The 13758-nt window shown below is 41.0% G+C and overlaps 1 protein-coding gene across 10 annotated transcripts in view; it reads left to right on the forward strand.

Annotated features, from left to right (window-relative positions):
- Pag1 (phosphoprotein membrane anchor with glycosphingolipid microdomains 1) overlaps positions 1-13758 on the forward strand; it is a 134402-nt gene that overhangs the window by 32634 nt on the left and 88010 nt on the right. For 5 of the 10 annotated variants that reach the window (XR_011704683.1, XM_071602267.1, XM_071602270.1 and 2 more), the window contains exon 2: positions 10052-10322. The gene's annotated coding sequence lies outside the window, so the exon portion shown is untranslated. The remainder of the gene's footprint in view (positions 1-10051; positions 10323-13758) is intronic. The other 5 variants (XM_071602271.1, XM_071602272.1, XM_071602269.1 and 2 more) reach the window with 2 other exon arrangements.

The raw sequence follows: 13758 nt of genomic DNA on the forward strand, positions 1-13758 counted from the left end.
GTTTATATTTTCTCCCTGGTGATAGAGCTCTTTCTCCCTCTCTCCCCACTTCCTGGTGGTCATGTCCTGAGCAGCTTTCCTCCTCCACACTCTTCTGCCATGATGGTCTGCCTCTTCTGAGGCCCAGAACTGTGGAGTCCGCCATCTATGGGCTGAGACCTCTGAAACTGTGAGCACCAAATAAACTTTTCCTCCTCTAAAATTGTTCTTGTAGTGAAAAAGCTGACCAAAGCAAAAGTGAAACACCTTTTCTGGTCGTCTTCTACTACTGAACTCCATATCTTTATGAGGTCCTGTGGGGATGGGAAAGCAACATGAGAAAGGCAAAGCCCCCACCCCACCTCCCACCTCTAGTTCCATCCATGTTCCCGTATCTTGTCCCCCTTCTTCTCCATCTTCCTCTCCAGCAGACTCCCTCCCCAGGGTAGGGGGCAGTGGCAATTTGGGCTGGAATTCAGTACTGGAAGGTTTAAAATTGTGAGGAGGGAGATCAGCAGATTCTACCACTGGTCTAAAATGATCTCAGGGGCAGAAAATAGTTTTAAATTTTATATGCATAATAATAAAGCAATAGTTTCTGAACAAAGGGCTGAGAAAGCCTACATAAGCCTTAAAGAATGACCTTACATTGGGCAGGTAGGAAAGGGGAAGAGGTCATGGTTCCAGTGGATGTAACCGGCTGATAGTATCCAGGGCAAGAGTCACAACTCATATATGATTGAATTGAGCCAGGAGATCTCAAAGCACCCTCACAGAAGGGGAGGTAAAACTATATCCTTTTCCTTTAGCTCTAAGGAAAACAGCAGTGCTCAGCAATGGTAAAAGGCATCTGGCAGTTGGCTGTAATGTCTGAGAGACAGTATGGAGTGGTGAGGACTGAGGCAAACAACACATGCCTCATCTCCAGGGACTGCGAGTAGAGAGTCTCATTCAGTTGTTGCTTTGGGGGAATTTGGGGACTTGAGCCTAGTACTGTTAGATTTTACATTCCACATATCATATTTAGGGTCCTATTCTGAGTGCTGAATATACTGACTTAACACTAAAAATGAAGTTTTCCTAAAACCTGATACTTGAGCCAATTCATGACAGGTTCCATGGGACATGCAGTTCAGCTGTCTGTACTCTTTGTACTTTGCCCCAAATGAAGGGATGATGTTCTTCTGTGAGGCTATTTCCTGGAGGCCAAGGAGAGAGCTTGTAAGTAAACCTGTCCCCTTTCTCTCTTCCATATGGTGGTCTCTCTCAGTGTTTATTGAGGAAGTGACATAGGTCAGTCTTTTCTGTGTCTGACAAAGTTTCAATATCCTTTCCAAATCCTCCCTTCAAATCTTTGTGATTGATTCGCTTACTCTCTTGTGTCTATCTTTTTCTTCTTTTCCACATTTTTTATTGATGCTTTATGGGTTTACATATTGATGGGATTTGTTGTTACATATTCACACATGCACACAATATAACACTATAAATTGACCAATGTCACTCCCCAGTACTCCCCCACCCTACCTCCCACCTCTTGGTCCCTTTCCTCTACTGATGTCCCTTTGATTTTTAGGAGATCCACCCCCACCTTTGTGTTCCTTTACTCTCTACCTTCCACATGTGAGAGAAAACATACATCCCTTAACCTTCAGAGTTTGACTTATTTTGCTTAACATGATGGTCTCTAGTTCCATCCATTTTCCTGCAAATGCTATAATTTCATTTTTCTTTATGGTTTGCTGAATAAAATTCCATTGTGTATACATACCACATTTTCTTTATTCATTCATTCATTGATGGATACCTAGGCAGGTTTCATAGTTTGGCTATTTCGAATTGTGCCACTATAAACATGGGTATGCATGTATCACTCTAATAGGATCTCTTTAATTCTTTAGGGTAAATACCAAGAAGTCATATAGCTGGGTAATATAGTGGTTCCATGCCTAGTCTTTTGAAAAACCTCCATACTGGTTTCTGTAGTGGTTGTACTAATTTACAGTCCCACCAACAGTGTAAAAGTGCTCTTTTGTGTTTTTAGCCATACCTTCTTTAGTGCAGTGCATTTCTTAAATTTCTAAAAAATTTCTTTCTGACTTCTAAATATGAAGGAAAAAAACCAAACATTAGTTCTGGACAAAAGTATAGCCAATCTTTTCACACCTGGAGAAATGAATATTTTTTTTCCCAGAAAAGCCACCATATGTTTGGGGGTGCCAGTTGGTCTGCAAATGGGAGTGAAAACAGATGTCTACCACACAGAATGATGAAAGTGCATGTGGGTCCCTTTCAGCCTTGGAAAACATTACAGTGATGGAATTTGAATGTTACTGAACAGACTTTACTAACTACTCTTTATGGATGAAGTGTATGGAGAAATACCCACAATAATATTCTCCCAGTTAGATATTAGATGGCTCCAAATCTGTTATACAGAAAGTATGTAATGGCCAGACTTGGCAAGGTGTGGCAGAAACTGGTTTGAAAGATGCATTGAAACCCAGCCTATCAGTGACAACCCTAAGAAGTTTTAAACAGTTTTTAAGTGGTTCTTTTTTTTTTTTTTTTCTGGGACCACATACTCTTGAATGTTTGAATCATATTCATTTGTCTGGGCTCTAAAACTCCAGGACAGAACCACGGGTAAGCCAGGACTTAGGAGCATCTAATGAAATAGGCAACTGGAGATCAGAGAAGAACAGCAGCTTTGGCTGGCATCGGTGGACCTGGCACCTGCAAAAATGTGAGGATCCACAGCTCAACTAGTCCCACATGCCATCAGCGCAGTCTCTGGCAGCATGTGGTGAGCAAGCCTACTTCTATAAAATAGGTATCTAGATTGCTATTTTCAGCATCTTGTAAATGTATTCAGAACATTGAAAGAAAAAGGATCTTTGTAGATCACTCAGTGTGGTGGTGTTCCCTGCAGGGCGTTGACTGTTACTTATTTGCAGTTTAGCTCCTAGAGCCCCAGAGAGAGTAATGTAAGGAGGATATTCCTGAAGGGCTATAGAAGGTTGGATTCCAGATGTACAAGTCACAGGTCAGGTTGTGTGACCCCTCACAAGTCAGTCAGCCTGCCTGGGTCTGATACTTCCTCAGCTGTAAAATGAAGCCGTTGGGCTCCATGATGCTGTAGTCACTGCTTCTTATACTCTAGTGTGCATAGAAATTACCTGGGAGTCTTGTAAAATTATTGCAGCTTCTGACATGGTAAGCCCAGAGTGGTGCCTGGAGTCTGCCTTTCTAAAGACCTCTTGGTGCTACTGCTGCAACTGCTGCTGGTCCTCGGACCATATTTTGCTTGGCAAATTCCACAACATTGCCAGACTCAAGCTTCCATTAACTCTACAATTCTATGACAGTGTGATCATCTGACATTTCAGAAAAGACAGGAGGGTTTCACACAACATGCCTGCCATGGTGTTAACTGTTCTCATTCTTCACAACCATCTTCATCAAAAACCCCTTAAGTGCCTAATTATGCATAACAGTTTTACATGCTTTACAAAAAAGAACTAAATACATTTGGTCCCTGCCTTATCAGACTTGACAATCTAAGAAATATGTAGAAATAGTAATAAATATTGAGGCAATAATAGATACTGAGTGGTAAATGTTCATCCACATATAAATACATTAAAATATTCAATAGCATGGGCCTTTAGGATACTTATTTTTGTACAACTTTTGTTCCTTTTCAAATCTGGGAAACTAAAGAGACTACCTATGATTTTTACATAACAACAAGAGGTTTCTTTTTCTGTTATAGACAGAGATTAGGAGTGGCAAGGTCAGTTTTGAGGCTGCTTTTTGTTGTTGTTTGATTGAATTTGAGTTCATTAACTTCAAAAACAATTTTATCAGCCCTACATGCCTAACCCTATCCATGTGCAGGTGTCTTGGCCTGACTTGTGTTGGGCAGCACAAAGGGTCATTAAATTAATGGCAACATTTCCTACCCGAGGATCTAGGGTCATCAGTCACCCTCCTTCTACCCTTGGAAGCAAAGGAGGGAGGGCTGGATGTGGTTATCTCTGATTCCTAGGCTGTTTGATGATGCAGAAGGGGAAATTGGTGTGTCCAAACCTTCATGGTAATTAACTCACCCACAAAGATTAGAATTCAGTTCTCTTTCATTTGTATGCACTTTCATTGGCTTAACTGATCCAAGGACTTGGCTACTTTGGACAAGGACAGAGTATAGTGGCCATTGCCAGCATTTTCTCCTGAAAGCAGAACGAATTCTGTTCCTGAAGGCCAGGCCACTCCCCTGCCAGGCCTGACTATATTCAGGTATTTGTGGATGATAAGCCAGTTTGTTATAACCTTAACTCTGGTTAGCAGAGTGATGCTAGGATGGTTCACTTATTTATTTGTTCTAACTCAGTAAGAGCTAAAAGAATTATCACATATGAAAAATTGTACTCTATATGTGTAATAAGAATTGTAATGCATTCTGCTGCCATGTATTAAAAAAATAAAATCAATAAAACTAAAAAAAAGAGAGAAAAAAGAATTATCACAGATCTAGCAAATGTTCATATTTAGTCAGGAGTTTCTGAATCAAATATTTGCGAATAATGAGACTAGAGACCTGTGGTTTAAACCTTTTTGATTCAGGTAGGCACATATAGTATTTAGTAGTGACCATGTGTGTGCTCAGGGATACAAAGATATAGAGGAAATACTGCTCTTAGGCTATAGCTCTGATTTGTGTTAGGAACCACTGTGGAATCAGATACACCTGGGTGCAAAACTTGTCTCTACCACTCATTGACTGTGCTAATTCAACTTTTCTGAGCCTCAGATTCCCTAACTATGGAACAAGCATGACAATTGTGTGGATCCCATGGAAGTCTTATAAACTTTAGAAGAGATGAGAATGTATAGAGTGTATAGCACAGTGTCTGCAAATAGTTTTATCAGTAATCATAATAAAACTGGTATATATGACAGCATCAGGATCATCTGTGATGGAAAAAAAGAGCTAGCAATCCTAAATTTAGTATTTTTATGTTACTTCGTATTCATGTCTTTGTACAGGAGGTTGTCTCTGGGTTAATGAAATGTCACACTCTGTTTATTAGGAATAAAGCTGCTATGGAGACAAAGCCTTCGTTAATTAGGCTCCATTTCATCTTTCATTCTGTAATGTAGCATACAGATGTTGTTTTCCTTTTTTAAAATAAAATTAACTATAAAGCATGAAGACAGTCTACTCATAGTAAAGAAGATGCAAAACTGTGATTTCTTTTCTTGAGGTGCTTGAGTGTGAATAATTAAAACAGGAAGCTAAGCTTTTAAAAAGCCACAAATGGCAATACTATGTATTTTGCAGTAGTGTCTCAAAATAGATCTATGGACATATGGGATTGTGAAGGCCAGATTGAGGACCCTGAGTATCTGGTTGCCCCCTGACATGCAAATGAGAATAGAGGGGGGTTATCTGGAACTTGGTCTCAGGAAGTAAGAACAGGGAGAGAAGCCACAGGGAAGCATTTCTTGGTAAATGAAATCTGAAGACTTTCAGCTATATTTTAAGGATACAAGACCGGCAGAACAAGGGTGTGAGGACAGCTGGATAGAAACTCAAAAATCCAAAGTAAGCTGCTTTAAGTAGAGCCTACAATATGGGAAATAGCCCCTAGGAAAGGCCCTAACCTCAAAAACCTGTCCACCAGCACCTTTGACAAGGCATCTATGGCTTCCATGTGAGTGGAGACAAAGCTTGGCTCAGCTGCAACAGTGGCTTATGCCAGTTCTTCCCCCATGTTATTGTGTATGTTCATTCCCACATTTATTGTGCAATCACCTGGGGATCTTGTTCAAATGAAGATTCTGATTCCATAGGTCCAAGATGTGGTCAAAGACGCAAAATAAGAAATCACAGTTTTGCATTTCTAATAAGACCCAATATTGCAGAATCTACTAGTCCAGGAACCATACTTTTGAGTAGCAAGTATCTAACCTACTCTCTCCCCAAGCATCCCTTTCTCTGTTCAACATCCCTGTCTTTTTGTCCCCTGTACCTTAACTCACAATCCATTGATCCTTCTCACTCTTACTGACAACACTCCCTCTAGCTCTTTCCTACTTACCCAGCTTAGATTACACCATCTCCTCATAATCACTCCTTTGTAACCACCCTTAAGTTCTTTGCTTCTTTCTCTTACTCATTGTGCTCACCTGGCAAAACCTGTAGATCCCACCTCCCTCCCCACTCTATGTCCTCACCTCTGCTAGTAAAAGGCTGAGGAGTACAACCCACTAGGCTAGCCGGTCTCACTTCCAGCCCGGTGGGCCCCAAGGCTGCTGGTCCCCTTGTCCATTCACTCCTGCTCTCTCCCAGAGGACTTCATGCTCCTCTTCATACCTTAAATACCCTTTCTCCATCTTCATGTCACCTGATAACCTTGTTTCCCATTCTTTTTTTGTGACATGACTTAGAAAAGAACTTGTTCCATAGCCTCTCCTGGATCTACCCCCATATCTTTGTGTGTGTCATGGGGCCAGGTCCTTTCCTTGGTGTCTACAGAAGCACTGGGCTTGTTCTGGCTCCATGAGTAGCACTGTCATCCTGGACACATGGCCTGTGTTCCACCACCCCCAACCCCTGCCCCTTCAGGCCTCTGGCCACCCAGCATTCTCTTAATGATGTCTTTCTGACTCCTCCACTTAACGTAGTCCCACCTGTTGGGCAGCCCCAGCTCCATGCTGGCTTCAGTAGTTTTCTTCAGTGGGTATTACAGTAGGTCTGCAAGACGGTTAGCTTGCCTTCCACCTCTTCTAGAAAGCTCCATAAGTGCTTGGTCAAGAACAAAACCCCACCTAGAATTGTGACTGGCACCAGGAGACACACTCCTTAAGGTATTTAAATAGATATTAGAATGAGAGATGTGATTATATTAGAATTAGAAAAAGTCAACTGGGGAAAAAATACATATCAACATATGTATTTAAAAAGAGGTATTGGAGATTTTGAATAGACAGGGCTAGGAAAGATCCCTGTTTGGAGACGTTTTTGGACTTTCCTATGCTGAATTTAATAGAGATAGTTGAGCATACCAGGCCCTTCAGAGATGAGAAGAGAAAATGACAACATCAGATTTCATCCAAGAATCCCTGTCCCTTGTCTCAGTAAATATACTCAGAGACATCTCTAGTTTAAGCCAGGATTTAACCAACCTATGCTGTACTGGACTCCAGAGCACGGTTATGGTCCCCTAGGACCCTGGCAAAGAACTGTAACCAGTTAGCATTTCATAGCTATTCCATAAGCAAAATATCCCTGATTTGTTGTGATTTTAGGAAAAGAGATATTTCAGCCACTCCTCCGACTCCATGAATGAAAACTCCATTATGATAACAACCACGTGGCTTTTAGTTGGTGGTGAAATAGCCTAATCCGGACATTTGCCATGACAGCCTGTGGTGCTGGTCTGTCTTGAGGACAAGAAGTTGGGTGTTGTCTGCTGAAGATGAAGCAAAGGTGTACCGGTGTCTCTGTGAAGAGATAGATTTATTTTTAGTTCATTCTGAAGAGTGCTGCATTTCATAGCATCATCAGCATACCCTAACTCATTGCCTCTCAAGGTTTTTGAGCTAACTCTTATCAGGGGGAGACACAGGCTTTTTGTGAATATTAAATAAAATGGCTGAACTCATGTGGGGCTGAGAACACAGTAGGCGCTCAATGCACGTACCACCCTCCCTCTCCCCTGTCCCATTTGTTCCCTTTCTAATGGGCCCCACCCATACTGTCTGTCAGTATAATATGGAAATTAAGATATAAATATTGTGTTTTAATACGCTATTATTCATTTTAGACTAGTGATTTGCTTAACATGGGGGTGATTTTGCCCCTCAGGACATTTGTCAAAGTCTGCAGACATTTTTGGTTGTCACAGCTTATTGTAAGGATGCTAGTCCCTCAAAACAAAAAATTATCCAGCCCCAAATACTAGCAGGGCAGTTGTCGAAAATCTGTGTTTTAGAGCATAAACTTTACACTGCTTACAGATTATTTCTTCACTAGATTCTAAAGGAGAATATTAAGTAGGATGTGACAGACCAGGGACATAGTTAGGACAAGAGGTTGAGATAAACCCCAGGCCCCAGTTGCCAGCTACAAGATCTACCTACTCTTTAAAGGCACATTATAGTTTCTCACTTAAAACTCTTATTAGATATTCATTTCTTTATTAGTTATTTGATTTTTTAAAATTTTTTAATTCTAATTTGTTATATATGGCAGCAGAATGCATTACAATTCATATTACACACATAGAGCACACTTTTTCATATCTCTGGTTGTGATTTTTTTATTTAAAAAATACCAATGTAGCAGAGGCATGAGGATCTCAGGGTTGGGGGGTTGGGGGGGGGGGCCTGAGAAAGGACAGATGGCAGGTGCTGCCACAGGTAGACAGCAAAGCTGCCAGGGTGCTTGGTTTTTATCCCCGGGGCTGTACATACGGGCCCTCCAGAACAAAGATATCACATTCTTTTCTGTATTGTGCTCACAGCCTAAACATACTTCTGTTATTACATGTGTGTCCCTATTTATATGGGGTCTCCCAAATGGAGCCTTATTATCATTGCTTTTGCATGCCTGTGCACACAGTGTGAAGGTTTGTCAGTGTTCACAAAACAGCGTTAGCTGTACTCTAAACACCACTAGCAGCGTCTCACAGCTGTTACTGCTCGACTTTTGAACAGGTGCCATTCTGATGAAGTTGTTTAGAGCTTGCAGTTTACCTTCCTGGCTTGATAAATGATGAGTTTTTTTTCTAAAGGTTGGTGTGGAAGCCTTCCAGAATCCACAGTATCACTGAGCTATAATGCTGAGCTACTCAGATGGGAATTTCCCCAGCAAAAGGCCAAGAGCAGAGAGTTTCCCCTGCCCTTTGCTGCTGCAGGCAACCTTTTGCAAAAGCAAACTTGACTTCTTTCTTGCCTCTCCTATGTGCACCCTCTCACCTTGTGCCTCTCAGTCAGTGACTACATCCAAGGGCTCTTGGCCCTCAGGGGTAGAGTGTGTGACTGTTAGGCTTTGAGAGCTCCTGTCTTGCTGATCACCAGATTCTGACTTGAGCAGCTCACGAGGGCCACCAGCCTCGCTTGTCATCCACTGTACTGTTTCTCTGTGGTCATCTAGCATTGCTTTCCCTGTCATTTCTTTCTAAGAGATAGCTCTTTGTTTTCCCTTTTTAAACATTGCCAGAAAAAGGAGGGGGTCAGAAAAGCAGGGATGGGGAGAGACATTGGTTTACCTCAGTGGCTGTCCCTTCTCAGAAATTTCACCCCAGACTCTGGGTCGCTCGCTCCTTCACTCTCCATGCTGGTTACTTCTACGTGGCACATCAACCATGTCTTCAGAGCCACAGTTGTGCAAAAGCAGAATTTTAGATTCCAGATTACATTCCAAACTTGAATCACACCTACTCTTGGAAGAAGTGATCTTTATAAGTGATATAATTTTATTTTTAAGCACAAGGAACCATGTTAAAAATACAGTATATTTCAAGATGAAGGCATAGGATAATGTGGCTAGATCTGTTCTAACCTCCTGGTTCTGTGCCAGTTTGTCGCACCCTGTCTTTTCTGACAAGGCCATCATCCTCCTAGGCATGCAGCCATTTCTTTCTCGTTGGCTTCCATAGTTCCTTACATATCTCGAGGCATCCACATGTGAGGTCTGTGGTTGCAGCCCTGAAAACTCATGGTGACTATCAGAATCTAAGAAAGAGGTAGAAGGGGACAATGAGAAGACAAAGCATCTGCATAATTAATGACCACACGTTTGAACACCTTTGTTTTTACACTCCTACATACATAAAATGTAGAATACTACTTATGTCTGCATATTTTAAGAGCAAGTTTTAACTTTTGCCTTTGAACACTTTTCTTATATAGTATTAAAATGTCAAAGGATACAGTTGTCAGTTGTTTTCTTTATTACCTCAAACTTAAATAAGTAAATGAAAAGATAATTATCTTATTAGCTTTTGCAGGTTTAATTCAGTATAGAATTTTGAAATTGTTTCCTTTTATGTTTCCTTTCCAGAACGCAAGGAGTCCTCTTATTTCAACAGTCGGGCACAACTTTGGAGCTGTGAAAGGGTGATTTCAAGGTACTAATTTATCTACGTTATTGTCTGAACTATTGATCATCCAAGTTGGCTTCTGGCTTAACTTGGTGTACAGGCAGCAGTTGTTCATTTGGGGACTGAGTTGTGTGTCTGCAGATATAGCTTCCAAGCTGAAAAACCTCAAGGCGTGAGCTAGTCCATTTTGAGTTTAACACCACAAGTCTTCTGCCACAGAGACATCAACAGGTGAGATTCCTACAACATGGTCTTTTTCTTGTGATTGGTGATAGGCACAACCCTGGCTCTACTTTGTAATGCTTCTGTGAAGGTGGACGAATGTGTACCCTCTCTCAGTCTCTTCCCTTATCTTTGAGATTGAATAATAATTGATAGCCTCATGGGTACAATGGGAAGGTTAGTAGAATACCCAGCACTTTCACCACCACCACCATCATCAAAAAAATATCACACTGTGTTCATTGTTATCATTATTAGCATCAAAAATTCCTTAATGACCTTGGGGCCATCTTCTGTTAATAATAACCAACCCAGGGAAAAAAAAAATCATCCAACCCAAATGAGTGATGACACAAAGGCATTCTATCTTTAATTTTAGCAATTAGTTTACTATAGGGTCATCAATTTTTGTAATGAATTCTGGACTTTGAAGTGCCATGCCCACCCCATTTAAAAGATTTAGAAACCTCCAGTGCTGTGGCCCGATTGACCCATACCCATTATACATCATTATCCAATTCCTTTATGGCTTAGAGAGGAAGGGGTCCATATGGTCTGAATTTCCCCATCTCTTCACAGAAGGAACCTTGTAAAATAGGCCACTGTCTTCATTAAACCTTTCCTTTAACTTGGTGGGAAATTCTTTCTCATGCCAGAGTAACCCTTTCCCCTCAGGGGAGCAGGGAGCTAGTTCGGCGTCATTTTGGTCTCCCTCTGAGGCCTGGATCCTTCTAAATATAACTACAGATCCTGGAAGACAGCCTGCCTTTTGTTAGTTAACTTAGGCTAAAGAATCAGTGCATTAAGAGCTTTGATTATCCACACTCCACAAGGCCTTCCTCTGATCTTCAAACGTTTGACAAGAATCTCGATTGGGGGTTTAAACATTGTTTTTCTCTGTTGCACTTCTGTTTCTATGAGAGCTGCTCGCCTTGCACATTTTAGTGGTGGCCTGAAGTGCAGAGTGTTTTTCAGTTAGAAGGTAATTAAGACTTACCTTGAGAATCTATATATTTTAGAATATATATCCCATGCCTCAGGACTGGACTCACTGTCCTCCTGGGTTTCTGGTACATGCCTGACAGTTTCACTAGAAAGATATTCTTCTACCTTTTTTTTTTCCCTTTATTTAAACTGTCTTTCCAGTTTGCTCTCTGCTATGTCATACTCTTGTCCCCAACATTCTGGCTAGCTTTATTTGTGTGTACCAAGTAGCTCTCAAAACTAATAAGCTAGAAAGAACAAATAAAATTTAAAAAAAACAAACAAACTAATAGGTCTACAATGAAAGCGTCTTCCCCTGCCTCCCTCACTCATCCTATGCTTGCAACTGATTGCCTTTCCTGGAATCAATACTTCAATTAATGGCATCCCTGTTGACCCAGTAACTCAAGCCAGAAATCTCGGTCCTGTCATTGCCTCATCCCCCTCATTCAGTCCACACCAGATTCTTGATCTAAGATAATATATGAAAGTTTTGAGACCAAGGACTGGCGCTTGGTGAGGTCAGATTCTCACTGCCAGCTCTTACAAATGTTCATTGTAAGTATCTTTCTGACCTTCCCCTTCTCTGCCTCCCACTGGCCAGGGCTTTCGTTCTGATCCTCATTACCTCTTCACAGATCCATGCCTGGAGCTAACTATTGTAGCTCTCTTCCAACAGACAATCCCATTCTGTGGACCCTGTTCCCAAATTTATAACACGGTTTCCCTCTCAATGACTTCTGTAGGCCTTTATAACCTCAGCCCCAGCCTCCCTGATATGGATCTCTGCCCACCCTCCAGCACTGTGCCTGCCTTCCCCTGCTTTCTGACCTCTGCTTCATTAATACTGAATTTCTTGGGGTATTCCAACATATCATGCCCCATCAGGCACACGTGACTTTTTTCTCTCCAGACCTACCCGATTCCATCTTGTCCAAGAGGCCCTCCCTGATTCCTCCAGGTATAGCTGGACTCCCACAATCCCTCAGTTCTATCTCTAATCATACTCCATTATGGTCGTCTACTTATGTATCTGACCCTCCTATTGATGCAAAACTTAAAGGCAAAGTTCAGAGACCTTATTTATGCACTACAACTTCTAATAAATGCCTGGCACATAGTCACAAGCAGAGAATGCTCTAATTTCTTTAAATGAATGTATCTGTAACACTGTAATAAGAAAAAAGAAGGTATTCATGCTAAGTAATTGATCTCAAGCTGTGCTTTTTTTCTGACTACATATAAGCACTTTTTCTCAACAATCAGACTCTCCTTTTTTTTTTTTTTTCCTTTTAATATCCATGTGTTAAAGAAGAGCCCCCAACGCCAAGTCAGGGTCCCTTTCCCTCTTCTGCTGGTATCAATACCAATGTGGTGGAGACATCTTTTTGGTACTTGAAACTCTTTATCATGTCCATCTTGGAAGTTGATTCAGGCAGTAGCTTCTCCAGCTACTTTTGTGATATTTTAATATGGAATTCAAAATTTAAAGTGTCTCAAACCATTTTTTGGCTTCTAACCTGCCTATGCATTGGATGTGCAATTCAGATTTCCAGTGTTGTCCTTCCTAGTTATTAGAAAGACAAGCAATGAAAACACAGAATTACTCACTGTCCAGTGAGACTGAAGTTCCTAATCCAAATCAACAAATAAGTGTGTTTCTCGAGAGGCCACAGTTAGCACAATTAGCCATGAACCGCATCTTTGAGAAGCTAAGGGAAAAGAATGGGATTCATTTTTAATTCAAACTGATTCTGAACAAGAGCCGGGCTTTCTAGAGTGGCTTTGTAATCAGAGGTTACCACAGGACATGTCAGAACTTTTAACAACTGTCTCCACTGTAAAAATTGGCTTAGGTTGTAAGGTGATTGTCCCACGTTTGATCTTTGGCTCACAAAGATGAAGTTAATTTCAGCATAAGCTGTTGGCTTTATTTTTGAAATCAGTCCATTTTAATGGCAACTTGCTTGTGCCCTGTGGAACACACAAGAACAGGAAGAAGAGTTGGTCTGGAATACACGTGTTCTGATGTACATCATAGCCATCTCCAGGGTGATAGTCAACAAGATACCTGTGATGAGTCTTGTTCATCTTTTTGTTGTTTTTTTGCTATCCTCTCCTACATTCATTGTATTCTAAATGATAAGAACCACTTACCTATCTATTCACTTCAGATAGTTGAAAAATACAAAACTTAACCAGAGAAAAGAAATTTCTTCCTGAATCCATCACCCAAAGAGAACCATGGTCAGCAGCTTGGTTGACACTAGCCTTCTAAAATTTCTACCAAACATACATATGCACATTTTAAAATTCCTGTAATGAACAATTTCACAGGGAGGATTGTATTGTGACTCCTCATGTACTCACGAGCTAGGTTCACAGATGGTCAAGATTTGCCACCATAGTTTCATTCATTTATCCTTTTTTTTCTCTTTTTCTTTCCTTTTTTGAAATAGCA

This window comes from Marmota flaviventris, chromosome 15, assembly GCF_047511675.1.
Source record: "Marmota flaviventris isolate mMarFla1 chromosome 15, mMarFla1.hap1, whole genome shotgun sequence".
NCBI lineage: Eukaryota > Metazoa > Chordata > Mammalia > Rodentia > Sciuridae > Marmota > Marmota flaviventris.